General features: G+C 33.8%; 15 non-coding genes across 15 annotated transcripts; all 15 read left to right on the top strand.

Annotated features, from left to right (window-relative positions):
• The first annotated feature begins 1273 nt into the window (after nucleotides 1-1273).
• On the top strand, nucleotides 1274-1356 carry TRNAL-CAG (transfer RNA leucine (anticodon CAG)). Its single transcript has one exon. It is a non-coding gene; the product is annotated as a tRNA-Leu (tRNA).
• A 678-nt stretch (nucleotides 1357-2034) lies between these two features.
• Nucleotides 2035-2117, top strand: TRNAL-CAG (transfer RNA leucine (anticodon CAG)). Its single transcript has one exon. It is a non-coding gene; the product is annotated as a tRNA-Leu (tRNA).
• A 678-nt stretch (nucleotides 2118-2795) lies between these two features.
• TRNAL-CAG (transfer RNA leucine (anticodon CAG)) lies at nucleotides 2796-2878 on the top strand. The gene has a single exon. It is a non-coding gene; the product is annotated as a tRNA-Leu (tRNA).
• A 2179-nt stretch (nucleotides 2879-5057) lies between these two features.
• Nucleotides 5058-5140, top strand: TRNAL-CAG (transfer RNA leucine (anticodon CAG)). Its single transcript has one exon. It is a non-coding gene; the product is annotated as a tRNA-Leu (tRNA).
• A 678-nt stretch (nucleotides 5141-5818) lies between these two features.
• Nucleotides 5819-5901, top strand: TRNAL-CAG (transfer RNA leucine (anticodon CAG)). Its single transcript has one exon. It is a non-coding gene; the product is annotated as a tRNA-Leu (tRNA).
• Nucleotides 5902-7316: 1415 nt separating this feature from the next.
• On the top strand, nucleotides 7317-7399 carry TRNAL-CAG (transfer RNA leucine (anticodon CAG)). Its single transcript has one exon. It is a non-coding gene; the product is annotated as a tRNA-Leu (tRNA).
• A 1417-nt stretch (nucleotides 7400-8816) lies between these two features.
• Nucleotides 8817-8899, top strand: TRNAL-CAG (transfer RNA leucine (anticodon CAG)). Its single transcript has one exon. It is a non-coding gene; the product is annotated as a tRNA-Leu (tRNA).
• Nucleotides 8900-9577: 678 nt separating this feature from the next.
• TRNAL-CAG (transfer RNA leucine (anticodon CAG)) lies at nucleotides 9578-9660 on the top strand. The gene has a single exon. It is a non-coding gene; the product is annotated as a tRNA-Leu (tRNA).
• A 2156-nt stretch (nucleotides 9661-11816) lies between these two features.
• On the top strand, nucleotides 11817-11899 carry TRNAL-CAG (transfer RNA leucine (anticodon CAG)). Its single transcript has one exon. It is a non-coding gene; the product is annotated as a tRNA-Leu (tRNA).
• Nucleotides 11900-13316: 1417 nt separating this feature from the next.
• TRNAL-CAG (transfer RNA leucine (anticodon CAG)) lies at nucleotides 13317-13399 on the top strand. The gene has a single exon. It is a non-coding gene; the product is annotated as a tRNA-Leu (tRNA).
• Nucleotides 13400-14077: 678 nt separating this feature from the next.
• On the top strand, nucleotides 14078-14160 carry TRNAL-CAG (transfer RNA leucine (anticodon CAG)). The gene has a single exon. It is a non-coding gene; the product is annotated as a tRNA-Leu (tRNA).
• Nucleotides 14161-19294: 5134 nt separating this feature from the next.
• Nucleotides 19295-19377, top strand: TRNAL-CAG (transfer RNA leucine (anticodon CAG)). The gene has a single exon. It is a non-coding gene; the product is annotated as a tRNA-Leu (tRNA).
• A 1417-nt stretch (nucleotides 19378-20794) lies between these two features.
• TRNAL-CAG (transfer RNA leucine (anticodon CAG)) lies at nucleotides 20795-20877 on the top strand. Its single transcript has one exon. It is a non-coding gene; the product is annotated as a tRNA-Leu (tRNA).
• Nucleotides 20878-21555: 678 nt separating this feature from the next.
• On the top strand, nucleotides 21556-21638 carry TRNAL-CAG (transfer RNA leucine (anticodon CAG)). The gene has a single exon. It is a non-coding gene; the product is annotated as a tRNA-Leu (tRNA).
• A 3656-nt stretch (nucleotides 21639-25294) lies between these two features.
• On the top strand, nucleotides 25295-25377 carry TRNAL-CAG (transfer RNA leucine (anticodon CAG)). The gene has a single exon. It is a non-coding gene; the product is annotated as a tRNA-Leu (tRNA).
• Nucleotides 25378-26670: the final 1293 nt, after the last annotated feature.

Below are 26670 nucleotides of genomic sequence, written 5' to 3' on the forward strand. Positions count from 1 at the left end.
TGTTGCAATAAAAGATCAGATTGTATTCTTCCTGGATAAAAGAGCTTGAAACCAACCACATATGTGTATATCATATTATTTTTATTATTTTATCCACAATTCTTTATTTACAGAGGTAGCAAAATAAAATATCTCACAAATTCAGAATGAGGGCTCCATATCTTTGGCTTAAGAAAACTGCTCTTCTCAGCCAATGGTCATGAACAGAAACCCCACTGGGGTCCACTACAATGGCATCCAATCAAACCCATGAGCTAAATTAAGTAGCCAGTTTGTGCAAGATTCACAAATTTAATTTCATTGCTGAGTTAAAATCCATTAGAGAACAAACTCTAGACACTTGGATTCCAACCCTGAACATGGAAAACAAAACTTACTTTTATTGTAACGCCAACTAGAAACCTCTTTAAAATTAATGGAAAAGCAATTCATATCTAGTTTTTAAATTAACAGTTTTAATAGCTACATTGTCATTGTAACTATAGATAGGTTATTTCATAATATACATCTTTTTAAAAAGGAGTGGTTTCATGTGTGAGGATGGCCGAGCGGTCTAAGGCGCTGCGTGGCCTGGGTTCAAAACCCACTTCTGACAATGTTATTCATTTTCTTCTTTGCTCTACAGTTTCTATTTCTTGTTACTTGTGAAAAGATTGGCTTTAGAATTAGACAAACACTCACTGCAAATCTCTTTCAATTTACAACATAAAAAATGCATCAATTATTTCATTATTTCCCATGTTGCAATAAAAGATCAGATTGTATTCTCCCTGGATAAAAGAGCTTGAAACCAACCACATATGTGTATATCATATTATTTTTATTATTTGATCCACAATTCTTTATTTACAGAGGTAGCAAAATAAAATATCTCACAAATTCAGAATGAGGGCTCCATATCTTTGGCTTAAGAAAACTGCTCTTCTCAGCCAATGGTCATGAACAAAAACCCCACTGGGGTCCACTACAATGGCATCCAATCGAACCCATGAGCTAAATTAAATAACCAGTTTGTGCAAGATTCACATATTTAATTTCATTGCTGAGTTAAAATCCATTAGAGAACAAACTCTAGACACTTGGATTCCAACCCTGAACATGGAAAACAAAACTTACTTTTATTGTAACGCCAACTAGAAACCTCTTTAAAATGAATGGAAAAGCAATTCATATTTAGTTTTTAAATTAACAGTTTTAATAGCAACATTGTCATTGTAAGTATAGATAGGTTATTTCATAATATACATCTTTTCAAAAAGTAGTGGTTTCATGTGTCAGGATGGCCGAGCGGTCTAAGGCACTGCGTTCAGGTCGCAGTCTCCTCTGGAGGCGTGGGTTCAAATCCCACTTCTGACAATGTTATTCATTTTCTTCTTTGCTCTACAGTTTCTATTTCTTGTTACTTGTGAAAAGATTGACTTTAGAATTAGACAAACACTCACTGCAAATCTCTTTCAATTTACAACATAAAAAATGCATCAATTATTTCATTATTTCCCATGTTGCAATAAAAGATCAGATTGTATTATCCCTGGATAAAAGAGCTTGAAACCAACCACATATGTGTATATCATATTATTTTTATTATTTGATCCACAATTCTTTATTTACAGAGGTAGCAAAATAAAATATCTCACAAATTCAGAATGAGGGCTCCATATCTTTGGCTTAAGAAAACTGCTCTTCTCAGCCAATGGTCATGAACAGAAACCCCACTGGGGTCCACTACAATGTCATCCAATCAAACCCATGAGCTAAATTAAGTAGCCAGTTTGTGCAAGATTCACAAATTTCATTTCATTGCTGAGTTAAAATCCATTAGAGAACAAACTCTAGACACTTGGATTCCAACCCTGAACATGGAAAACAAAACTTACTTTTATTGTAACGCCAACTAGAAACCTCTTTAAAATGAATGGAAAAGCAATTCATATCTAGTTTTTAAATTAACAGTTTTAATAGCAACATTGTCATTGTAACTATAGATAGGTTATTTCATAATATACATCTTTTCAAAAAGCAGTGGTTTCATGTGTCAGGATGGCCGAGCAGTCTAAGGCGCTGCGTTCAGGTCGCAGTCTCCTCTGGAGGCGTGGGTTCAAATCCCATTTCTGACAATGTTATTCATTTTCTTCTTTGCTCTACAGTTTCTATTTCTTGTTACTTGTGAAAAGATTGACTTTAGAATTAGACTTACACTCACTGCAAATCTCTTTCAATTTACAACATAAAAAATGCATCAATTATTTCATTATTTCCCATGTTGCAATAAAAGATCATATTGTATTCTTCCTGGATAAAAGAGCTTGAAACCAACCACATATGTGTATATCATATTATTTTTATTATTTGATCCACAATTCTTTATTTACAGAGGTAGCAAAATAAAATATCTCACAAATTCAGAATGAGGGCTCCATATCTTTGGCTTAAGAAAACTGCTCTTCTCAGCCAATGGTCATGAACAGAAACCCCACTGGGGTCCACTACAATGGCATCCAATCAAACCCATGAGCTAAATTAAGTAGCCAGTTTGTGCAAGATTCACAAATTTAATTTCATTGCTGAGTTAAAATCCATTAGAGAACAAACTCTAGACACTTGGATTCCAACCCTGAACATGGAAAACAAAACTTACTTTTATTGTAACGCCAACTAGAAACCTCTTTAAAATGAATGGAAAAGCAATTCATATTTAATTTTTAAATTAACAGTTTTAATAGCAACATTGTCATTGTAACTATAGATAGGTTATTTCATAATATACATCTTTTCAAACAGCAGTGGTTTCATGTGTCAGGATGGCCGAGTGGTCTAAGGCTCTGCGTTCAGGTTGCAGTCTCCTCTGAAGGCGTGGGTTCAAATCCCACTTTTGACAGTGTTATTCATTTTCTTCTTTGCTCTACAGTTTCTATTTCTTGTTACTTGTGAAAAGATTGACTTTAGAATTAGACAAACACTCACTGCAAATCTCTTTCAATTTACAACATAAAAAATGCATCAATTATTTCATTATTTCCCATGTTGCAATAAAAGATCAGATTGTATTCTCCCTGGATAAAATAACTTGAAACCAACCACATATGTTTATATCATATTATTTTTATTATTTTATCCACAATTCTTTATTTACAGAGGTAGCAAAATAAAATATCTCACAAATTCAGAATGAGGGCTCCATATCTTTGGCTTAAGAAAACTGCTCTTCTCAGCCAATGGTCATGAACAGAAACCCCACTGGGGTCCACTACAATGGCATCCAATCAAACCCATGAGCTAAATTAAGTAGCCAGTTTGTGCAAGATTCACAAATTTCATTTCATTGCTGAGTTAAAATCCATTAGAGAACAAACTCTAGACACTTGGATTCCAACCCTGAACATGGAAAACAAAACTTACTTTTATTGTAACGCCAACTAGAAACCTCTTTAAAATGAATGGAAAAGCAATTCATATTTAATTTTTAAATTAACAGTTTTAATAGCAACATTGTCATTGTAACTATAGATAGGTTATTTCATAATATACATCTTTTCAAACAGCAGTGGTTTCATGTGTCAGGATGGCCGAGCGGTCTAAGGCTCTGCGTTCAGGTTGCAGTCTCCTCTGAAGGCGTGGGTTCAAATACCACTTTTGACAGTGTTATTCATTTTCTTCTTTGCTCTACAGTTTCTATTTCTTGTTACTTGTGAAAAGATTGACTTTAGAATTAGACAAACACTCACTGCAAATCTCTTTCAATTTACAACATAAAAAAATGCATCAATTATTTCATTATTTCCAATGTTGCAATAAAAGATCAGATTGTATTCTCCCTGGATAAAAGAACTTGAAACCAACCACATATGTGTATATCATATTATTTTTATTATTTGATCCACAATTCTTTATTTACAGAGGTAGCAAAATAAAATATCTCACAAATTCAGAATGAGGGCTCCATATCTTTGGCTTAAGAAAACTGCTCTTCTCAGCCAATGGTCATGAACAGAAACCCCACTGGGGTCCACTACAATGGCATCCAATCAAACCCATGAGCTAAATTAAGTAGCCAGTTTGTGCAAGATTCACAAATTTCATTTCATTGCTGAGTTAAAATCCATTAGAGAACAAACTCTAGACACTTGGATTCCAACCCTGAACATGGAAAACAAAACTTACTTTTATTGTAACGCCAACTAGAAACCTCTTTAAAATTAATGGAAAAGCAATTCATATCTAGTTTTTAAATTAACAGTTTTAATAGCTACATTGTCATTGTAACTATAGATAGGTTATTTCATAATATACATCTTTTTAAAAAGGAGTGGTTTCATGTGTGAGGATGGCCGAGCGGTCTAAGGCGCTGCGTGGCCTGGGTTCAAATCCCACTTCTGACAATGTTATTCATTTTCTTCTTTGCTCTACAGTTTCTATTTCTTGTTACTTGTGAAAAGATTGGCTTTAGAATTAGACAAACACTCACTGCAAATCTCTTTCAATTTACAACATAAAAAATGCATCAATTATTTCATTATTTCCCATGTTGCAATAAAAGATCAGATTGTATTCTCCCTGGATAAAAGAGCTTGAAACCAACCACATATGTGTATATCATATTATTTTTATTATTTGATCCACAATTCTTTATTTACAGAGGTAGCAAAATAAAATATCTCACAAATTCAGAATGAGGGCTCCATATCTTTGGCTTAAGAAAACTGCTCTTCTCAGCCAATGGTCATGAACAAAAACCCCACTGGGGTCCACTACAATGGCATCCAATCGAACCCATGAGCTAAATTAAATAACCAGTTTGTGCAAGATTCACATATTTAATTTCATTGCTGAGTTAAAATCCATTAGAGAGCAAACTCTAGACACTTGGATTCCAACCCTGAACATGGAAAACAAAACTTACTTTTATTGTAACGCCAACTAGAAACCTCTTTAAAATGAATGGAAAAGAAATTCATATTTAGTTTTTAAATTAACAGTTTTAATAGCAACATTGTCATTGTAAGTATAGATAGGTTATTTCATAATATACATCTTTTAAAAAAGTAGTGGTTTCATGTGTCAGGATGGCCGAGCAGTCTAAGGCACTGCGTTCAGGTCGCAGTCTCCTCTGGAGGTGTGGGTTCAAATCCCACTTCTGACAATGTTATTCATTTTCTTCTTTGCTCTACAGTTTCTATTTCTTGTTACTTGTGAAAAGATTGACTTTAGAATTAGACTTACACTCACTGCAAATCTCTTTCAATTTACAACATAAAAAATGCATCAATTATTTCATTATTTCCCATGTTGCAATAAAAGATCAGATTGTATTCTCCCTGAATAAAAGAGCTTGAAACCAACCACATATGTGTATATCATATTATTTTTATTATTTGATCCACAATTCTTTATTTACAGAGGTAGCAAAATAAAATATCTCACAAATTCAGAATGAGGGCTCCATATCTTTGGCTTAAGAAAACTGCTCTTCTCAGCCAATGGTCATGAACAGAAACCCCACTGGGGTCCACTAAATTGGCATCCAATCAAACCCATGAGCTAAATTAAGTAGCCAGTTTGTGCAAGATTCACAAATTTCATTTCATTGCTGAGTTAAAATCCATTAGGGAACAAACTCTAGACACTTGGATTCCAACCCTGAACATGGAAAACAAAACTTACTTTTATTGTAACGCCAACTAGAAACCTCTTTAAAATGAATGGAAAAGCAATTCATATCTAGTTTTTAAATTAACAGTTTTAATAGCAACATTGTCATTGTAACTATAGATAGGTTATTTCATAATATACATCTTTTCAAAAAGCAGTGGCTTCATGTGTCAGGATGGCCGAGCGGTCTAAGGCGCTGCGTTCAGGTCGCAGTCTCCTCTGGAGGCGTGGGTTCAAATCCCACTTCTGACAATGTTATTCATTTTCTTCTTTGCTCTACAGTTTCTATTTCTTGTTACTTGTGAAAAGATTGACTTTAGAATTAAACAAACACACTGCAAATCTCTTTCAATTTACAACATAAAAAATGCATCAATTATTTCATTATTTCCCATGTTGCAATAAAAAATCAGATTGTATTCTTCTTGGATAAAAGAGCTTGAAACCAACCACATATGTGTATATCATATTATTTTTATTATTTTATCCACAATTCTTTATTTACAGAGGTAGCAAAATAAAATATCTCACAAATTCAGAATGAGGGCTCCATATCTTTGGCTTAAGAAAACTGCTCTTCTCAGCCAATGGTCATGAACAGAAACCCCACTGGGGTCCACTACAATGGCATCCAATCAAACCCATGAGCTAAATTAAGTAGCCAGTTTGTGCAAGATTCACAAATTTCATTTCATTGCTGAGTTAAAATCCATTAGAGAACAAACTCTAGACACTTGGATTCCAACCCTGAACATGGAAAACAAAACTTACTTTTATTGTAACGCCAACTAGAAACCTCTTTAAAATTAATGGAAAAGCAATTCATATCTAGTTTTTAAATGAACAGTTTTAATAGCAACATTGTCATTGTAACTATAGATAGGTTATTTCATAATATACATCTTTTTAAAAAGGAGTGGGTTCATGTGTGAGGATGGCCGAGCGGTCTAAGGCGCTGCGTGGCCTGGGTTCAAATCCCACTTCTGACAATGTTATTCATTTTCTTCTTTGCTCTACAGTTTCTATTTCTTGTTACTTGTGAAAAGATTGGCTTTAGAATTAGACAAACACTCACTGCAAATCTCTTTCAATTTACAACATAAAAAATGCATCAATTATTTCATTATTTCCCATGTTGCAATAAAAGATCAGATTGTATTCTCCCTGGATAAAAGAGCTTGAAACCAACCACATATGTGTATATCATATTATTTTTATTATTTGATCCACAATTCTTTATTTACAGAGGTAGCAAAATAAAATATCTCACAAATTCAGAATGAGGGCTCCATATCTTTGGCTTAAGAAAACTGCTCTTCTCAGCCAATGGTCATGAACAGAAACCCCACTGGGATCCACTACAATGGCATCCAATCAAACCCATGAGCTAAATTAAGTAGCCAGTTTGTGCAAGATTCACAAATTTCATTTCATTGCTGAGTTAAAATCCATTAGAGAACAAACTCTAGACACTTGGATTCCAACCCTGAACATGGAAAACAAAACTTACTTTTATTGTAACGCCAACTAGAAACCTCTTTATAATGAATGGAAAAGCAATTCATATCTAGTTTTTAAATTAACAGTTTTAATAGCAACATTGTCATTGTAACTATAGATAGGTTATTTCATAATATACATCTTTTCAAAAAGCAGTGGTTTCATGTGTCAGGATGGCCGAGCGGTCTAAGGCGCTGCGTTCAGGTCGCAGTCTCCTCTGGAGGCGTGGGTTCAAATCCCACTTCTGACAATGTTATTCATTTTCTTCTTTGCTCTACAGTTTCTATTTCTTGTTACTTGTGAAAAGATTGACTTTAGAATTAGACAAACACTCACTGCAAATCTCTTTCAATTTACAACATAAAAAATGCATCAATTATTTCATTATTTCCCATGTTGCAATAAAAGATCAGATTGTATTCTTCCTGGATAAAAGAGCTTGAAACCAACCACATATGTGTATATCATATTATTTTTATTATTTTATCCACAATTCTTTATTTACAGAGGTAGCAAAATAAAATATCTCACAAATTCAGAATGAGGGCTCCATATCTTTGGCTTAAGAAAACTGCTCTTCTCAGCCAATGGTCATGAACAGAAACCCCACTGGGGTCCACTACAATGGCATCCAATCAAACCCATGAGCTAAATTAAGTAGCCAGTTTGTGCAAGATTCACCAATTTAATTTCATTGCTGAGTTAAAATCCATTAGAGAACAAACTCTAGACACTTGGATTCCAACCCTGAACATGGAAAACAAAACTTACTTTTATTGTAACGCCAACTAGAAACCTCTTTAAAATTAATGGAAAAGCAATTCATATCTAGTTTTTAAATTAACAGTTTTAATAGCTACATTGTCATTGTAACTATAGATAGGTTATTTCATAATATACATCTTTTTAAAAAGGAGTGGTTTCATGTGTGAGGATGGCCGAGCGGTCTAAGGCGCTGCGTGGCCTGGGTTCAAAACCCACTTCTGACAAAGTTATTCATTTTCTTCTTTGCTCTACAGTTTCTATTTCTTGTTACTTGTGAAAAGATTGGCTTTAGAATTAGACAAACACTCACTGCAAATCTCTTTCAATTTACAACATAAAAAATGCATCAATTATTTCATTATTTCCCATGTTGCAATAAAAGATCAGATTGTATTCTCCCTGGATAAAAGAGCTTGAAACCAACCACATATGTGTATATCATATTATTTTTATTATTTGATCCACAATTCTTTATTTACAGAGGTAGCAAAATAAAATATCTCACAAATTCAGAATGAGGGCTCCATATCTTTGGCTTAAGAAAACTGCTCTTCTCAGCCAATGGTCATGAACAAAAACCCCACTGGGGTCCACTACAATGGCATCCAATCGAACCCATGAGCTAAATTAAATAACCAGTTTGTGCAAGATTCACATATTTAATTTCATTGCTGAGTTAAAATCCATTAGAGAACAAACTCTAGACACTTGGATTCCAACCCTGAACATGGAAAACAAAACTTACTTTTATTGTAACGCCAACTAGAAACCTCTTTAAAATGAATGGAAAAGCAATTCATATTTAGTTTTTAAATTAACAGTTTTAATAGCAACATTGTCATTGTAAGTATAGATAGGTTATTTCATAATATACATCTTTTCAAAAAGTAGTGGTTTCATGTGTCAGGATGGCCGAGCGGTCTAAGGCACTGCGTTCAGGTCGCAGTCTCCTCTGGAGGCGTGGGTTCAAATCCCACTTCTGACAATGTTATTCATTTTCTTCTTTGCTCTACAGTTTCTATTTCTTGTTACTTGTGAAAAGATTGACTTTAGAATTAGACTTACACTCACTGCAAATCTCTTTCAATTTACAACATAAAAAATGCATCAATTATTTCATTATTTCCCATGTTGCAATAAAAGATCAGATTGTATTCTCCCTGAATAAAAGAGCTTGAAACCAACCACATATGTGTATATCATATTATTTTTATTATTTGATCCACAATTCTTTATTTACAGAGGTAGCAAAATAAAATATCTCACAAATTCAGAATGAGGGCTCCATATCTTTGGCTTAAGAAAACTGCTCTTCTCAGCCAATGGTCATGAGCAGAAACCCCACTGGGGTCCACTAAATTGGCATCCAATCAAACCCATGAGCTAAATTAAGTAGCCAGTTTGTGCAAGATTCACAAATTTCATTTCATTGCTGAGTTAAAATCCATTAGGGAACAAACTCTAGACACTTGGATTCCAACCCTGAACATGGAAAACAAAACTTACTTTTATTGTAACGCCAACTAGAAACCTCTTTAAAATGAATGGAAAAGCAATTCATATCTAGTTTTTAAATTAACAGTTTTAATAGCAACATTGTCATTGTAACTATAGATAGGTTATTTCATAATATACATCTTTTCAAAAAGCAGTGGCTTCATGTGTCAGGATGGCCGAGCGGTCTAAGGCGCTGCGTTCAGGTCGCAGTCTCCTCTGGAGGCGTGGGTTCAAATCCCACTTCTGACAATGTTATTCATTTTCTTCTTTGCTCTACAGTTTCTATTTCTTGTTACTTGTGAAAAGATTGACTTTAGAATTAAACAAACACTCACTGCAAATCTCTTTCAATTTACAACATAAAAAATGCATCAATTATTTCATTATTTCCCATGTTGCAATAAAAAATCAGATTGTATTCTTCTTGGATAAAAGAGCTTGAAACCAACCACATATGTGTATATCATATTATTTTTATTATTTTATCCACAATTCTTTATTTACAGAGGTAGCAAAATAAAATATCTCACAAATTCAGAATGAGGGCTCCATATCTTTGGCTTAAGAAAACTCCTCTTCTCAGCCAATGGTCATGAACAGAAACCCCACTGGGGTCCACTACAATGGCATCCAATCAAACCCATGAGCTAAATTAAGTAGCCAGTTTGTGCAAGATTCACAAATTTCATTTCATTGCTGAGTTAAAATCCATTAGAGAACAAACTCTAGACACTTGGATTCCAACCCTGAACATGGAAAACAAAACTTACTTTTATTGTAACGCCAACTAGAAACCTCTTTAAAATGAATGGAAAAGCAATTCATATTTATTTTTTAAATTAACAGTTTTAATAGCAACATTGTCATTGTAACTATAGATAGGTTATTTCATAATATACATCTTTTCAAAAAGCAGTGGTTTCATGTGTCAGGATGGCCGAGCGATCTAAGGCGCTGAGTGGCCTGGGTTCAAATCCCACTTCTGACAATGTTATTCATTTTCTTCTTTGCTCTACAGTTTCTATTTCTTGTTACTTGTGAAAAGATTGGCTTTAGAATTAGACAAACACTCACTGCAAATCTCTTTCAATTTACAACATAAAAAATACATCAATTATTTCATTATTTCCCATGTTGCAATAAAAGATCAGATTGTATTCTCCCTGGATAAAAGAGCTTGAAACCAACCACATATGTGTATATCATATTATTTTTATTATTTGATCCACAATTCTTTATTTACACAGGTAGCAAAATAAAATATCTCACAAATTCAGAATGAGGGCTCCATATCTTTGGCTTAAGAAAACTCCTCTTCTCAGCCAATGGTCATGAACAGAAACCCCACTGGGGTCCACTACAATGGCATCCAATCAAACCCATGAGCTAAATTAAGTAGCCAGTTTGTGCAAGATTCACAAATTTCATTTCATTGCTGAGTTAAAATCCATTAGAGAACAAACTCTAGACACTTGGATTCCAACCCTGAACATGGAAAACAAAACTTACTTTTATTGTAACGCCAACTAGAAACCTCTTTAAAATTAATGGAAAAGCAATTCATATCTAGTTTTTAAATGAACAGTTTTAATAGCTACATTGTCATTGTAACTATAGATAGGTTATTTCATAATATACATCTTTTTAAAAAGGAGTGGTTTCATGTGTGAGGATGGCCGAGCGGTCTAAGGCGCTGAGTGGCCTGGGTTCAAATCCCACTTCTGACAATGTTATTCATTTTCTTCTTTGCTCTACAGTTTCTATTTCTTGTTACTTGTGAAAAGATTGGCTTTAGAATTAGACAAACACTCACTGCAAATCTCTTTCAATTTACAACATAAAAAATGCATCAATTATTTCATTATTTCCCATGTTGCAATAAAAGATCAGATTGTATTCTCCCTGGATAAAAGAGCTTGAAACCAACCACATATGTGTATCTCATATTATTTTTATTATTTGATCAACAATTCTTTATTTACAGAGGTAGCAAAATAAAATATCTCACAAATTCAGAATGAGGGCTCCATATCTTTGGCTTAAGAAAACTGCTCTTCTCAGCCAATGGTCATGAACAGAAACCCCACTGGGGTCCACTACAATGGCATCCAATCAAACCCATGAGCTAAATTAAGTAGCCAGTTTGTGCAAGATTCACAAATTTCATTTCATTGCTGAGTTAAAATCCATTAGAGAACAAACTCTAGACACTTGGATTCCAACCCTGAACATGGAAAACAAAACTTACTTTTATTGTAACGCCAACTAGAAACCTCTTTATAATGAATGGAAAAGCAATTCATATCTAGTTTTTAAATTAACAGTTTTAATAGCAACATTGTCATTGTAACTATAGATAGGTTATTTCATAATATACATCTTTTCAAAAAGCAGTGGTTTCATGTGTCAGGATGGCCGAGCGGTCTAAGGCGCTGCGTTCAGGTCGCAGTCTCCTCTGGAGGCGTGGGTTCAAATCCCACTTCTGACAATGTTATTCATTTTCTTCTTTGCTCTACAGTTTCTATTTCTTGTTACTTGTGAAAAGATTGACTTTAGAATTAGACAAACACTCACTGCAAATCTCTTTCAATTTACAACATAAAAAATGCATCAATTATTTCATTATTTCCCATGTTGCAATAAAAGATCAGATTGTATTCTTCCTGGATAAAAGAGCTTGAAACCAACCACATATGTGTATATCATATTATTTTTATTATTTTATCCACAATTCTTTATTTACAGAGGTAGCAAAATAAAATATCTCACAAATTCAGAATGAGGGCTCCATATCTTTGGCTTAAGAAAACTGCTCTTCTCAGCCAATGGTCATGAACAGAAACCCCACTGGGGTCCACTACAATGGCATCCAATCAAACCCATGAGCTAAATTAAGTAGCCAGTTTGTGCAAGATTCACAAATTTCATTTCATTGCTGAGTTAAAATCCATTAGAGAACAAACTCTAGACACTTGGATTCCAACCCTGAACATGGAAAACAAAACTTACTTTTATTGTAACGCCAACTAGAAACCTCTTTAAAATTAATGGAAAAGCAATTCATATCTAGTTTTTAAATTAACAGTTTTAATAGCTACATTGTCATTGTAACTATAGATAGGTTATTTCATAATATACATCTTTTTAAAAAGGAGTGGTTTCATGTGTGAGGATGGCCGAGCGGTCTAAGGCGCTGCGTGGCCTGGGTTCAAATCCCACTTCTGACAATGTTATTCATTTTCTTCTTTGCTCTACAGTTTCTATTTCTTGTTACTTGTGAAAAGATTGGCTTTAGAATTAGACAAACACTCACTGCAAATCTCTTTCAATTTACAACATAAAAAATGCATCAATTATTTCATTATTTCCCATGTTGCAATAAAAGATCAGATTGTATTCTCCCTGGATAAAAGAGCTTGAAACCAACCACATATGTGTATATCATATTATTTTTATTATTTGATCCACAATTCTTTATTTACAGAGGTAGCAAAATAAAATATCTCACAAATTCAGAATGAGGGCTCCATATCTTTGGCTTAAGAAAACTGCTCTTCTCAGCCAATGGTCATGAACAAAAACCCCACTGGGGTCCACTACAATGGCATCCAATCGAACCCATGAGCTAAATTAAATAACCAGTTTGTGCAAGATTCACATATTTAATTTCATTGCTGAGTTAAAATCCATTAGAGAACAAACTCTAGACACTTGGATTCCAACCCTGAACATGGAAAACAAAACTTACTTTTATTGTAACGCCAACTAGAAACCTCTTTAAAATGAATGGAAAAGCAATTCATATTTAGTTTTTAAATTAACAGTTTTAATAGCAACATTGTCATTGTAAGTATAGATAGGTTATTTCATAATATACATCTTTTCAAAAAGTAATGGTTTCATGTGTCAGGATGGCCGAGCGGTCTAAGGCACTGCGTTCAGGACGCAGTCTCCTCTGGAGGCGTGGGTTCAAATCCCACTTCTGACAATGTTATTCATTTTCTTCTTTGCTCTACAGTTTCTATTTCTTGTTACTTGTGAAAAGATTGACTTTAGAATTAGACTTACACTCACTGCAAATCTCTTTCAATTTACAACATAAAAAATGCATCAATTATTTCATTATTTCCCATGTTGCAATAAAAGATCAGATTGTATTCTCCCTGAATAAAAGAGCTTGAAACCAACCACATATGTGTATATCATATTATTTTTATTATTTGATCCACAATTCTTTATTTACAGAGGTAGCAAAATAAAATATCTCACAAATTCAGAATGAGGGCTCCATATCTTTGGCTTAAGAAAACTGCTCTTCTCAGCCAATGGTCATGAACAGAAACCCCACTGGGGTCCACTAAATTGGCATCCAATCAAACCCATGAGCTAAATTAAGTAGCCAGTTTGTGCAAGATTCACAAATTTCATTTCATTGCTGAGTTAAAATCCATTAGGGAACAAACTCTAGACACTTGGATTCCAACCCTGAACATGGAAAACAAAACTTACTTTTATTGTAACGCCAACTAGAAACCTCTTTAAAATGAATGGAAAAGCAATTCATATCTAGTTTTTAAATTAACAGTTTTAATAGCAACATTGTCATTGTAACTATAGATAGGTTATTTCATAATATACATCTTTTCAAAAAGCAGTGGCTTCATGTGTCAGGATGGCCGAGCGGTCTAAGGCGCTGCGTTCAGGTCGCAGTCTCCTCTGGAGGCGTGGGTTCAAATCCCACTTCTGACAATGTTATTCATTTTCTTCTTTGCTCTACAGTTTCTATTTCTTGTTACTTGTGAAAAGATTGACTTTAGAATTAAACAAACACTCACTGCAAATCTCTTTCAATTTACAACATAAAAAATGCATCAATTATTTCATTATTTCCCATGTTGCAATAAAAAATCAGATTGTATTCTTCTTGGATAAAAGAGCTTGAAACCAACCACATATGTGTATATCATATTATTTTTATTATTTTATCCACAATTCTTTATTTACAGAGGTAGCAAAATAAAATATCTCACAAATTCAGAATGAGGGCTCCATATCTTTGGCTTAAGAAAACTGCTCTTCTCAGCCAATGGTCATGAACAGAAACCCCACTGGGGTCCACTACAATGGCATCCAATCAAACCCATGAGCTAAATTAAGTAGCCAGTTTGTGCAAGATTCACAAATTTCATTTCATTGCTGAGTTAAAATCCATTAGAGAACAAACTCTAGACACTTGGATTCCAACCCTGAACATGGAAAACAAAACTTACTTTTATTGTAACGCCAACTAGAAACCTCTTTAAAATGAATGGAAAAGCAATTCATATTTATTTTTTAAATTAACAGTTTTAATAGCAACATTGTCATTGTAACTATAGATAGGTTATTTCATAATATACATCTTTTCAAAAAGCAGTGGTTTCATGTGTCAGGATGGCCGAGCGGTCTAAGGCGCTGAGTGGCCTGGGTTCAAATCCCACTTCTGACAATGTTATTCATTTTCTTCTTTGCTCTACAGTTTCTATTTCTTGTTACTTGTGAAAAGATTGGCTTTAGAATTAGACAAACACTCACTGCAAATCTCTTTCAATTTACAACATAAAAAATACATCAATTATTTCATTATTTCCCATGTTGCAATAAAAGATCAGATTGTATTCTCCCTGGATAAAAGAGCTTGAAACCAACCACATATGTGTATATCATATTATTTTTATTATTTGATCCACAATTCTTTATTTACAGAGGTAGCAAAATAAAATATCTCACAAATTCAGAATAAGGGCTCCATATCTTTGGCTTAAGAAAACTGCTCTTCTCAGCCAATGGTCATGAACAAAAACCCCACTGGGGTCCACTACAATGGCATCCAATCGAACCCATGAGCTAAATTAAATAACCAGTTTGTGCAAGATTCACATATTTAATTTCATTGCTGAGTTAAAATCCATTAGAGAACAAACTCTAGACACTTGGATTCCAACCCTGAACATGGAAAACAAAACTTACTTTTATTGTAACGCCAACTAGAAACCTCTTTAAAATGAATGGAAAAGCAATTCATATTTAGTTTTTAAATTAACAGTTTTAATAGCTACATTGTCATTTTAACTATAGATAGGTTATTTCATAATATACATCTTTTTAAAAAGGAGTGGTTTCATGTGTGAGGATGGCCGAGCGGTCTAAGGCGCTGCGTGGCCTGGGTTCAAATCCCACTTCTGACAATGTTATTCATTTTCTTCTTTGCTCTACAGTTTCTATTTCTTGTTACTTGTGAAAAGATTGACTTTAGAATTAGACTTACACTCACTGCAAATCTCTTTCAATTTACAACATAAAAAATGCATCAATTATTTCATTATTTCCCATGTTGCAATAAAAGATCAGAATGTATTCTTCCTGGATAAAAGAGCTTGAAACCAACCACATATGTGTATATCATATTATTTTTATTATTTGATCCACAATTCTTTATTTACAGAGGTAGCAAAATAAAATATCTCACAAATTCAGAATGAGGGCTCCATATCTTTGGCTTAAGAAAACTGCTCTTCTCAGCCAATGGTCATGAACAGAAACCCCACTGGGGTCCACTACAATGGCATCCAATTAAACCCATGAGCTAAATTAAGTAGCCAGTCTGTGCAAGATTCACAAATTTAATTTCATTGCTGAGTTAAAATCCATTAGAGAACAAACTCTAGACCCTTGGATTCCAACCCTGAACATGGAAAACAAAACTTACTTTTATTGTAAAGCCAACTAGAAACCTCTTTAAAATGAATAGAAAAGCAATTCATATCTAGTTTTTAAATTAACAGTTTTAATAGCAACATTGTCATTGTAACTATAGATAGGTTATTTCATAATATACATCTTTTCAAAAAGCGGTGGTTTCATGTGTCAGGATGGCCGAGCGGTCTAAGGCGCTGCGTGGCGTGGGTTCAAATCTCCCTTCTGACAATGTTATTAATTTTCTTCTTTGCTCTACAGTTTCTATTTCTTGTTACTTGTGAAAAGATTGGCTTTAGAATTAGACAAACACTCACTGCAAATCTCTTTCAATAAACAACATAAAAAAAGCATCAATTATTTCATTATTTCCCATGTTGCAATAAAAGATCAGATTGTATTCTCCCTGGATAAAAGAGCTTGAAACCAACCACATATGTGTATATCATATTATTTTTATTATTTTATCCACAATTCTTTATTTACAGAGGTAGCAAAATAAAATATCTCACAAATTCAGAATGAGGGCTCCATATCTTTGGCTTAAGAAAACTGCTCTTCTCTGCCAATGGTCATGAACAGAAACCCCACTGGGGTCCACTAAATTGGCATCCAATCAAACCCATGAGCTAAATTAAGTAGCCAGTTTGTGCAAGATTCACAAATTTCATTTCATTGCTGAGTTAAAATCCATTAGAGAACAAACTCTAGACACTTGGATTCCAACCCTGAACATGGAAAACAAAACTTACTTTTATTGTAACGCCAACTAGAAACCTCTTTAAAATGAATGGAAAAGCAATTCATATTTAATTTTTAAATTAACAGTTTTAATAGCAACATTGTCATTGTAACTATAGATAGGTTATTTCATAATATACATCTTTTCACCCAGCAGTGGTTTCATGTGTCAGGATGGCCGAGCGGTCTAAGGCTCTGCGTTCAGGTTGCAGTCTCCTCTGAAGGCGTGTGTTCAAATCCCACTTTTGACAGTGTTATTCATTTTCTTCTTTGCTCTACAGTTTCTATTTCTTGTTACTTGTGAAAAGATTGACTTTAGAATTAGACAAACACTCACTGCAAATCTCTTTCAATTTATAACATAAAAAATGCATCAATTATTTCATTATTTCCCATGTTGCAATAAAAGATCAGATTGTATTCTCCCTGGATAAAAGAACTTGAAACCAACCACATATGTGTATATCATATTATTTTTATTATTTTATCCACAATTCTTTATTTACAGAGGTAGCAAAATAAAATATCTCACAAATTCAGAATGAGGGCTCCATATCTTTGGCTTAAGAAAACTGCTCTTCTCAGCCAATGGTCATGAACAGAAACCCCACTGGGGTCCACTACAATGGCATCCAATCAAACCCATGAGCTAAATTAAGTAGCCAGTTTGTGCAAGATTCACAAATTTCATTTCATTGCTGAGTTAAAATCCATTAGAGAACAAACTCTAGACACTTGGATTCCAACCCTGAACATGGAAAACAAAACTTACTTTTATTGTAACGCCAACTAGAAACCTCTTTAAAATGAATGGAAAAGCAATTCATATTTATTTTTTAAATTAACAGTTTTAATAGCAACATTGTCATTTTAACTATAGATAGGTTATTTCATAATATACATCTTTTCAAAAAGCAGTGGTTTCATGTGTCAGGATGGCCGAGCGGTCTAAGGCGCTGAGTGGCCTGGGTTCAAATCCCACTTCTGACAATGTTATTCATTTTCTTCTTTGCTCTACAGTTTCTATTTCTTGTTACTTGTGAAAAGATTGGCTTTAGAATTAGACAAACACTCACTGCAAATCTCTTTCAATTTACAACATAAAAAATGCATCAATTATTTCATTATTTCCCATGTTGCAATAAAAGATCAGATTGTATTCTCCCTGGATAAAAGAGCTTGAAACCAACCACATATGTGTATATCATATTATTTTTATTATTTGATCCACAATTCTTTATTTACAGAGGTAGCAAAATAAAATATCTCACAAATTCAGAATGAGGGCTCCATATCTTTGGCTTAAGAAAACTGCTCTTCTCAGCCAATGGTCATGAACAGAAACCCCACTGGGGTCCACTACAATGGCATCCAATCAAACCCATGAGCTAAATTAAGTAGCCAGTTTGTGCAAGATTCACAAATTTCATTTCATTGCTGAGTTAAAATCCATTAGAGAACAAACTCTAGACACTTGGATTCCAACCCTGAACATGGAAAACAAAACTTACTTTTATTGTAACGCCAACTAGAAACCTCTTTAAAATTAATGGAAAAGCAATTCATATCTAGTTTTTAAATTAACAGTTTTAATAGCTACATTGTCATTGTAACTATAGATAGGTTATTTCATAATATACATCTTTTTAAAAAGGAGTGGTTTCATGTGTGAGGATGGCCGAGCGGTCTAAGGCGCTGCGTGGCCTGGGTTCAAATCCCACTTCTGACAATGTTATTCATTTTCTTCTTTGCTCTACAGTTTCTATTTCTTGTTACTTGTGAAAAGATTGGCTTTAGAATTTGACAAACACTCACTGCAAATCTCTTTCAATTTACAACAAAAAAAATGCATCAATTATTTCATTATTTCCCACGTTGCAATAAAAGATCAGATTGTATTCTCCCTGGATAAAAGAGCTTGAAACCAACCACATATGTGTATATCATATTATTTTTATTATTTGATCCACAATTCTTTATTTACAGAGGTAGCAAAATAAAATATCTCACAAATTCAGAATGAGGGCTCCATATCTTTGGCTTAAAAAAACTGCTCTTCTCAGCCAATGGTCATGAACAGAAACCCCACTGGGGTCCACTACAATGGCATCCAATCAAACCCATGAGCTAAATTAAGTAGCCAGTTTGTGCAAGATTCACAAATTTCATTTCATTGCTGAGTTAAAATCCATTAGAGAACAAACTCTAGACACTTGGATTCCAACCCTGAACATGGAAAACAAAACTTACTTTTATTGTAACGCCAACTAGAAACCTCTTTATAATGAATGGAAAAGCAATTCATATCTAGTTTTTAAATTAACAGTTTTAATAGCAACATTGTCATTGTAACTATAGATAGGTTATTTCATAATATACATCTTTTCAAAAAGCAGTGGTTTCATGTGTCAGGATGGCCGAGCGGTCTAAGGCGCTGCGTTCAGGTCGCAGTCTTCTCTGGAGGCGTGGGTTCAAATCCCACTTCTGACAATGTTATTCATTTTCTTCTTTGCTCTACAGTTTCTATTTCTTGTTACTTGTGAAAAGATTGACTTTAGAATTAGACAAACACTCACTGCAAATCTCTTTCAATTTACAACATAAAAAATGCATCAATTATTTCATTATTTCCCATGTTGCAATAAAAGATCAGATTGTATTCTTCCTGGATAAAAGAGCTTGAAACCAACCACATATGTGTATATCATATTATTTTTATTATTTTATCCACAATTCTTTATTTACAGAGGTAGCAAAATAAAATATCTCACAAATTCAGAATGAGGGCTCCATATCTTTGGCTTAAGAAAACTGCTCTTCTCAGCCAATGGTCATGAACAGAAACCCCACTGGGGTCCACTACAATGGCATCCAATCAAACCCATGAGCTAAATTAAGTAGCCAGTTTGTGCAAGATTCACAAATTTAATTTCATTGCTGAGTTAAAATCCATTAGAGAACAACCTCTAGACACTTGGATTCCAACCCTGAACAAGGAAAACAAAACTTACTTTTATTGTAACGCCAACTAGAAACCTCTTTAAAATGAATGGAAAAGCAATTCATATTTATTTTTTAAATTAACAGTTTTAATAGCAACATTGTCATTGTAACTATAGTTAGGTTATTTCATAATATACATCTTTTCAAAAAGCAGTGGTTTCATGTGTCAGGATGGCCGAGCGGTCTAAGGCGCTGAGTGGCCTGGGTTCAAATCCCACTTCTGACAATGTTATTCATTTTCTTCTTTGCTCTACAGTTTCTATTTCTTGTTACTTGTGAAAAGATTGGCTTTAGAATTAGACAAACACTCACTGCAAATCTCTTTCAATTTACAACATAAAAAATGCATCAATTATTTCATTATTTCCCATGTTGCAATAAAAGATCAGATTGTATTCTCCCTGGATAAAAGAGCTTGAAACCAACCACATATGTGTATATCATATTATTTTTATTATTTGATCCACAATTCTTTATTTACAGAGGTAGCAAAATAAAATATCTCACAAATTCAGAATGAGGGCTCCATATCTTTGGCTTAAGAAAACTGCTCTTCTCAGCCAATGGTCATGAACAGAAACCCCACTGGGGTCCACTACAATGGCATCCAATCGAACCCATGAGCTAAATTAAATAACCAGTTTGTGCAAGATTCACAAATTTAATTTCATTGCTGAGTTAAAATCCATTAGAGAACAAACTCTAGACACTTGGATTCCAACCCTGAACATGGAAAACAAAACATACTTTTATTGTAACGCCAACTAGAAACCTCTTTAAAATGAATGAAAAAGCAATTCATATTTAGTTTTTAAATTAACAGTTTTAATAGCAACATTGTCATTGTAACTATAGATAGGTTATTTCATAATATACATCTTTTAAAAAAGTAGTTGTTTCATGTGTCAGGATGGCCGAGCGGTCTAAGGCGCTGCGTTCAGGTCGCAGTCTCCTCTGGAGGCGTGGGTTCAAATCCCACTTCTGACAATGTTATTCATTTTCTTCTTTGCTCTACAGTTTCTATTTCTTGTTACTTGTGAAAAGATTGACTTTAGAATTAGACTTACACTCACTGCAAATCTCTTTCAATTTACAACATAAAAAATGCATCAATTATTTCATTATTTCCCATGTTGCAATAAAAGATCAGATTGTATTCTCCTTGGATAAAAGAGCTTGAAACCAACCACATATGTGTATATCATATTATTTTTATTATTTGATCCACAATTCTTTATTTACAGAGGTAGCAAAATAAAATATCTCACAAATTCAGAATGAGGGCTCCATATCTTTGGCTTAAGAAAACTGCTCTTCTCAGCCAATGGTCATGAACAGAAACCCCACTGGGGTCCACTACAATGTCATCCAATCAAACCCATGAGCTAAATTAAGTAGCCAGTTTGTGCAAGATTCACAAATTTCATTTCATTGCTGAGTTAAAATCCATTAGAGAACAAACTCTAGACACTTGGATTCCAACCCTGAACATGGAAAACAAAACTTACTTTTATTGTAACGCCAACTAGAAACCTCTTTAAAATGAATGGAAAAGCAATTCATATCTAGTTTTTAAATTAACAGTTTTAATAGCAACATTGTCATTGTAACTATAGATAGGTTATTTCATAATATACATCTTTTCAAAAAGCAGTGGTTTCATGTGTCAGGATGGCCGAGCGGTCTAAGGCGCTGCGTTCAGGTCGCAGTCTCCTCTGGAGGCGTGGGTTCAAATCCCACTTCTGACAATGTTATTCATTTTCTTCTTTGCTCTACAGTTTCTATTTCTTGTTACTTGTGAAAAGATTGACTTTAGAATTAGACTTACACTCACTGCAAATCTCTTTCAATTTACAACATAAAAAATGCATCAATTATTTCATTATTTCCCATGTTGCAATAAAAGATCAGATTGCATTCTTCCTGGATAAAAGAGCTTGAAACCAACCACATATGTGTATATCATATTATTTTTATTATTTGATCCACAATTCTTTATTTACAGAGGTAGCAAAATAAAATATCTCACAAATTCAGAATGAGGGCTCCATATCTTTGGCTTAAGAAAACTGCTCTTCTCAGCCAATGGTCATGAACAGAAACCCCACTGGGGTCCACTACAATGGCATCCAATCAAACCCATGAGCTAAATTAAGTAGCCAGTTTGTGCAAGATTCACAAATTTAATTTCATTGCTGAGTTAAAATCCATTAGAGAACAAACTCTAGACACTTGGATTCCAACCCTGAACATGGAAAACAAAACTTACTTTTATTGTAACGCCAACTAGAAACCTCTTTAAAATGAATGGAAAAGCAATTCATATTTAATTTTTAAATTAACAGTTTTAATAGCAACATTGTCATTGTAACTATAGATAGGTTATTTCATAATATACATCTTTTCACCCAGCAGTGGTTTCATGTGTCAGGATGGCCGAGCGGTCTAAGGCTCTGCGTTCAGGTTGCAGTCTCCTCTGAAGGCGTGTGTTCAAATCCCACTTTTGACAGTGTTATTCATTTTCTTCTTTGCTCTACAGTTTCTATTTCTTGTTACTTGTGAAAAGATTGACTTTAGAATTAGACAAACACTCACTGCAAATCTCTTTCAATTTATAACATAAAAAATGCATCAATTATTTCATTATTTCCCATGTTGCAATAAAAGATCAGATTGTATTCTCCCTGGATAAAAGAACTTGAAACCAACCACATATGTGTATATCATATTATTTTTATTATTTTATCCACAATTCTTTATTTACAGAGGTAGCAAAATAAAATATCTCACAAATTCAGAATGAGGGCTCCATATCTTTGGCTTAAGAAAACTGCTCTTCTCAGCCAATGGTCATGAACAGAAACCCCACTGGGGTCCACTACAATGGCATCCAATCAAACCCATGAGCTAAATTAAGTAGCCAGTTTGTGCAAGATTCACAAATTTCATTTCATTGCTGAGTTAAAATCCATTAGAGAACAAACTCTAGACACTTGGATTCCAACCCTGAACATGGAAAACAAAACTTACTTTTATTGTAACGCCAACTAGAAACCTCTTTAAAATGAATGGAAAAGCAATTCATATTTATTTTTTAAATTAACAGTTTTAATAGCAACATTGTCATTTTAACTATAGATAGGTTATTTCATAATATACATCTTTTCAAAAAGCAGTGGTTTCATGTGTCAGGATGGCCGAGCGGTCTAAGGCGCTGAGTGGCCTGGGTTCAAATCCCACTTCTGACAATGTTATTCATTTTCTTCTTTGCTCTACAGTTTCTATTTCTTGTTACTTGTGAAAAGATTGGCTTTAGAATTAGACAAACACTCACTGCAAATCTCTTTCAATTTACAACATAAAAAATGCATCAATTATTTCATTATTTCCCATGTTGCAATAAAAGATCAGATTGTATTCTCCCTGGATAAAAGAGCTTGAAACCAACCACATATGTGTATATCATATTATTTTTATTATTTGATCCACAATTCTTTATTTACAGAGGTAGCAAAATAAAATATCTCACAAATTCAGAATGAGGGCTCCATATCTTTGGCTTAAGAAAACTGCTCTTCTCAGCCAATGGTCATGAACAGAAACCCCACTGGGGTCCACTACAATGGCATCCAATCAAACCCATGAGCTAAATTAAGTAGCCAGTTTGTGCAAGATTCACAAATTTCATTTCATTGCTGAGTTAAAATCCATTAGAGAACAAACTCTAGACACTTGGATTCCAACCCTGAACATGGAAAACAAAACTTACTTTTATTGTAACGCCAACTAGAAACCTCTTTAAAATTAATGGAAAAGCAATTCATATCTAGTTTTTAAATTAACAGTTTTAATAGCTACATTGTCATTGTAACTATAGATAGGTTATTTCATAATATACATCTTTTTAAAAAGGAGTGGTTTCATGTGTGAGGATGGCCGAGCGGTCTAAGGCGCTGCGTGGCCTGGGTTCAAATCCCACTTCTGACAATGTTATTCATTTTCTTCTTTGCTCTACAGTTTCTATTTCTTGATACTTGTGAAAAGATTGGCTTTAGATTTTGACAAACACTCACTGCAAATCTCTTTCAATTTACAACAAAAAAAATGCATCAATTATTTCATTATTTCCCATGTTGCAATAAAAGATCAGATTGTATTCTCCCTGGATAAAAGAGCTTGAAACCAACCACATATGTGTATATCATATTATTTTTATTATTTGATCCACAATTCTTTATTTACAGAGGTAGCAAAATAAAATATCTCACAAATTCAGAATGAGGGCTCCATATCTTTGGCTTAAGAAAACTGCTCTTCTCAGCCAATGGTCATGAACAGAAACCCCACTGGGGTCCACTACAATGGCATCCAATCAAACCCATGAGCTAAATTAAGTAGCCAGTTTGTGCAAGAATCACAAATTTCATTTCATTGCTGAGTTAAAATCCATTAGAGAACAAACTCTAGACACTTGGATTCCAACCCTGAACATGGAAAACAAAACTTACTTTTATTGTAACGCCAACTAGAAACCTCTTTAAAATGAATGGAAAAGCAATTCATATCTAGTTTTTAAATTAACAGTTTTAATAGCTACATTGTCATTGTAACTATAGATAGGTTATTTCATAATATACATCTTTTTAAAAAGGAGTGGTTTCATGTGTGAGGATGGCCGAGCGGTCTAAGGCGCTGCGTGGCCTGGGTTCAAATCCCACTTCTGACAATGTTATTCATTTTCTTCTTTGCTCTACAGTTTCTATTTCTTGTTACTTGTGAAAAGATTGGCTTTAGAATTTGACAAACACTCACTGCAAATCTCTTTCAATTTACAACATAAAAAATGCATCAATTATTTCATTATTTCCCATGTTGCAATAAAAGATCAGATTGTATTCTCCCTGGATAAAAGAGCTTGAAACCAACCACATATGTGTATATCATATTATTTTTATTATTTGATCCACAATTCTTTATTTACAGAGGTAGCAAAATAAAATATCTCACAAATTCAGAATGAGGGCTCCATATCTTTGGCTTAAAAAAACTGCTCTTCTCAGCCAATGGTCATGAACAGAAACCCCACTGGGGTCCACTACAATGGCATCCAATCAAACCCATGAGCTAAATTAAGTAGCCAGTTTGTGCAAGATTCACAAATTTCATTTCATTGCTGAGTTAAAATCCATTAGAGAACAAACTCTAGACACTTGGATTCCAACCCTGAACATGGAAAACAAAACTTACTTTTATTGTAACGCCAACTAGAAACCTCTTTATAATGAATGGAAAAGCAATTCATATCTAGTTTTTAAATTAACAGTTTTAATAGCAACATTGTCATTGTAACTATAGATAGGTTATTTCATAATATACATCTTTTCAAAAAGCAGTGGTTTCATGTGTCAGGATGGCCGAGCGGTCTAAGGCGCTGCGTTCAGGTTGCAGTCTTCTCTGGAGGCGTGGGTTCAAATCCCACTTCCGACAATGTTATTCATTTTCTTCTTTGCTCTACAGTTTCTATTTCTTGTTACTTGTGAAAAGATTGACTTTAGAATTAGACAAACACTCACTGCAAATCTCTTTCAATTTACAACATAAAAAATGCATCAATTATTTCATTATTTCCCATGTTGCAATAAAAGATCAGATTGTATTCTTCCTGGATAAAAGAGCTTGAAACCAACCACATATGTGTATATCATATTATTTTTATTATTTTATCCACAATTCTTTATTTACAGAGGTAGCAAAATAAAATATCTCACAAATTCAGAATGAGGGCTCCATATCTTTGGCTTAAGAAAACTGCTCTTCTCAGCCAATGGTCATGAACAGAAACCCCACTGGGGTCCACTACAATGGCATCCAATCAAACCCATGAGCTAAATTAAGTAGCCAGTTTGTGCAAGATTCACAAATTTAATTTCATTGCTGAGTTAAAATCCATTAGAGAACAACCTCTAGACACTTGGATTCCAACCCTGAACAAGGAAAACAAAACTTACTTTTATTGTAACGCCAACTAGAAACCTCTTTAAAATGAATGGAAAAGCAATTCATATTTATTTTTTAAATTAACAGTTTTAATAGCAACATTGTCATTGTAACTATAGTTAGGTTATTTCATAATATACATCTTTTCAAAAAGCAGTGGTTTCATGTGTCAGGATGGCCGAGCGGTCTAAGGCGCTGAGTGGCCTGGGTTCAAATCCCACTTCTGACAATGTTATTCATTTTCTTCTTTGCTCTACAGTTTCTATTTCTTGTTACTTGTGAAAAGTTTGGCTTTAGAATTAGACAAACACTCACTGCAAATCTCTTTCAATTTACAACATAAAAAATGCATCAATTATTTCATTATTTCCCATGTTGCAATAAAAGATCAGATTGTATTCTCCCTGGATAAAAGAGCTTGAAACCAACCACATATGTGTATATCATATTATTTTTATTATTTGATCCACAATTCTTTATTTACAGAGGTAGCAAAATAAAATATCTCACAAATTCAGAATGAGGGCTCCATATCTTTGGCTTAAGAAAACTGCTCTTCTCAGCCAATGGTCATGAACAGAAACCCCACTGGGGTCCACTACAATGGCATCCAATCGAACCCATGAGCTAAATTAAATAACCAGTTTGTGCAAGATTCACAAATTTAATTTCATTGCTGAGTTAAAATCCATTAGAGAACAAACTCTAGACACTTGGATTCCAACCCTGAACATGGAAAACAAAACATACTTTTATTGTAACGCCAACTAGAAACCTCTTTAA

The sequence above is a fragment of the Pseudophryne corroboree genome, chromosome 1 (genome assembly GCF_028390025.1).
Source record: "Pseudophryne corroboree isolate aPseCor3 chromosome 1, aPseCor3.hap2, whole genome shotgun sequence".
NCBI classification, from domain to species: domain Eukaryota; kingdom Metazoa; phylum Chordata; class Amphibia; order Anura; family Myobatrachidae; genus Pseudophryne; species Pseudophryne corroboree.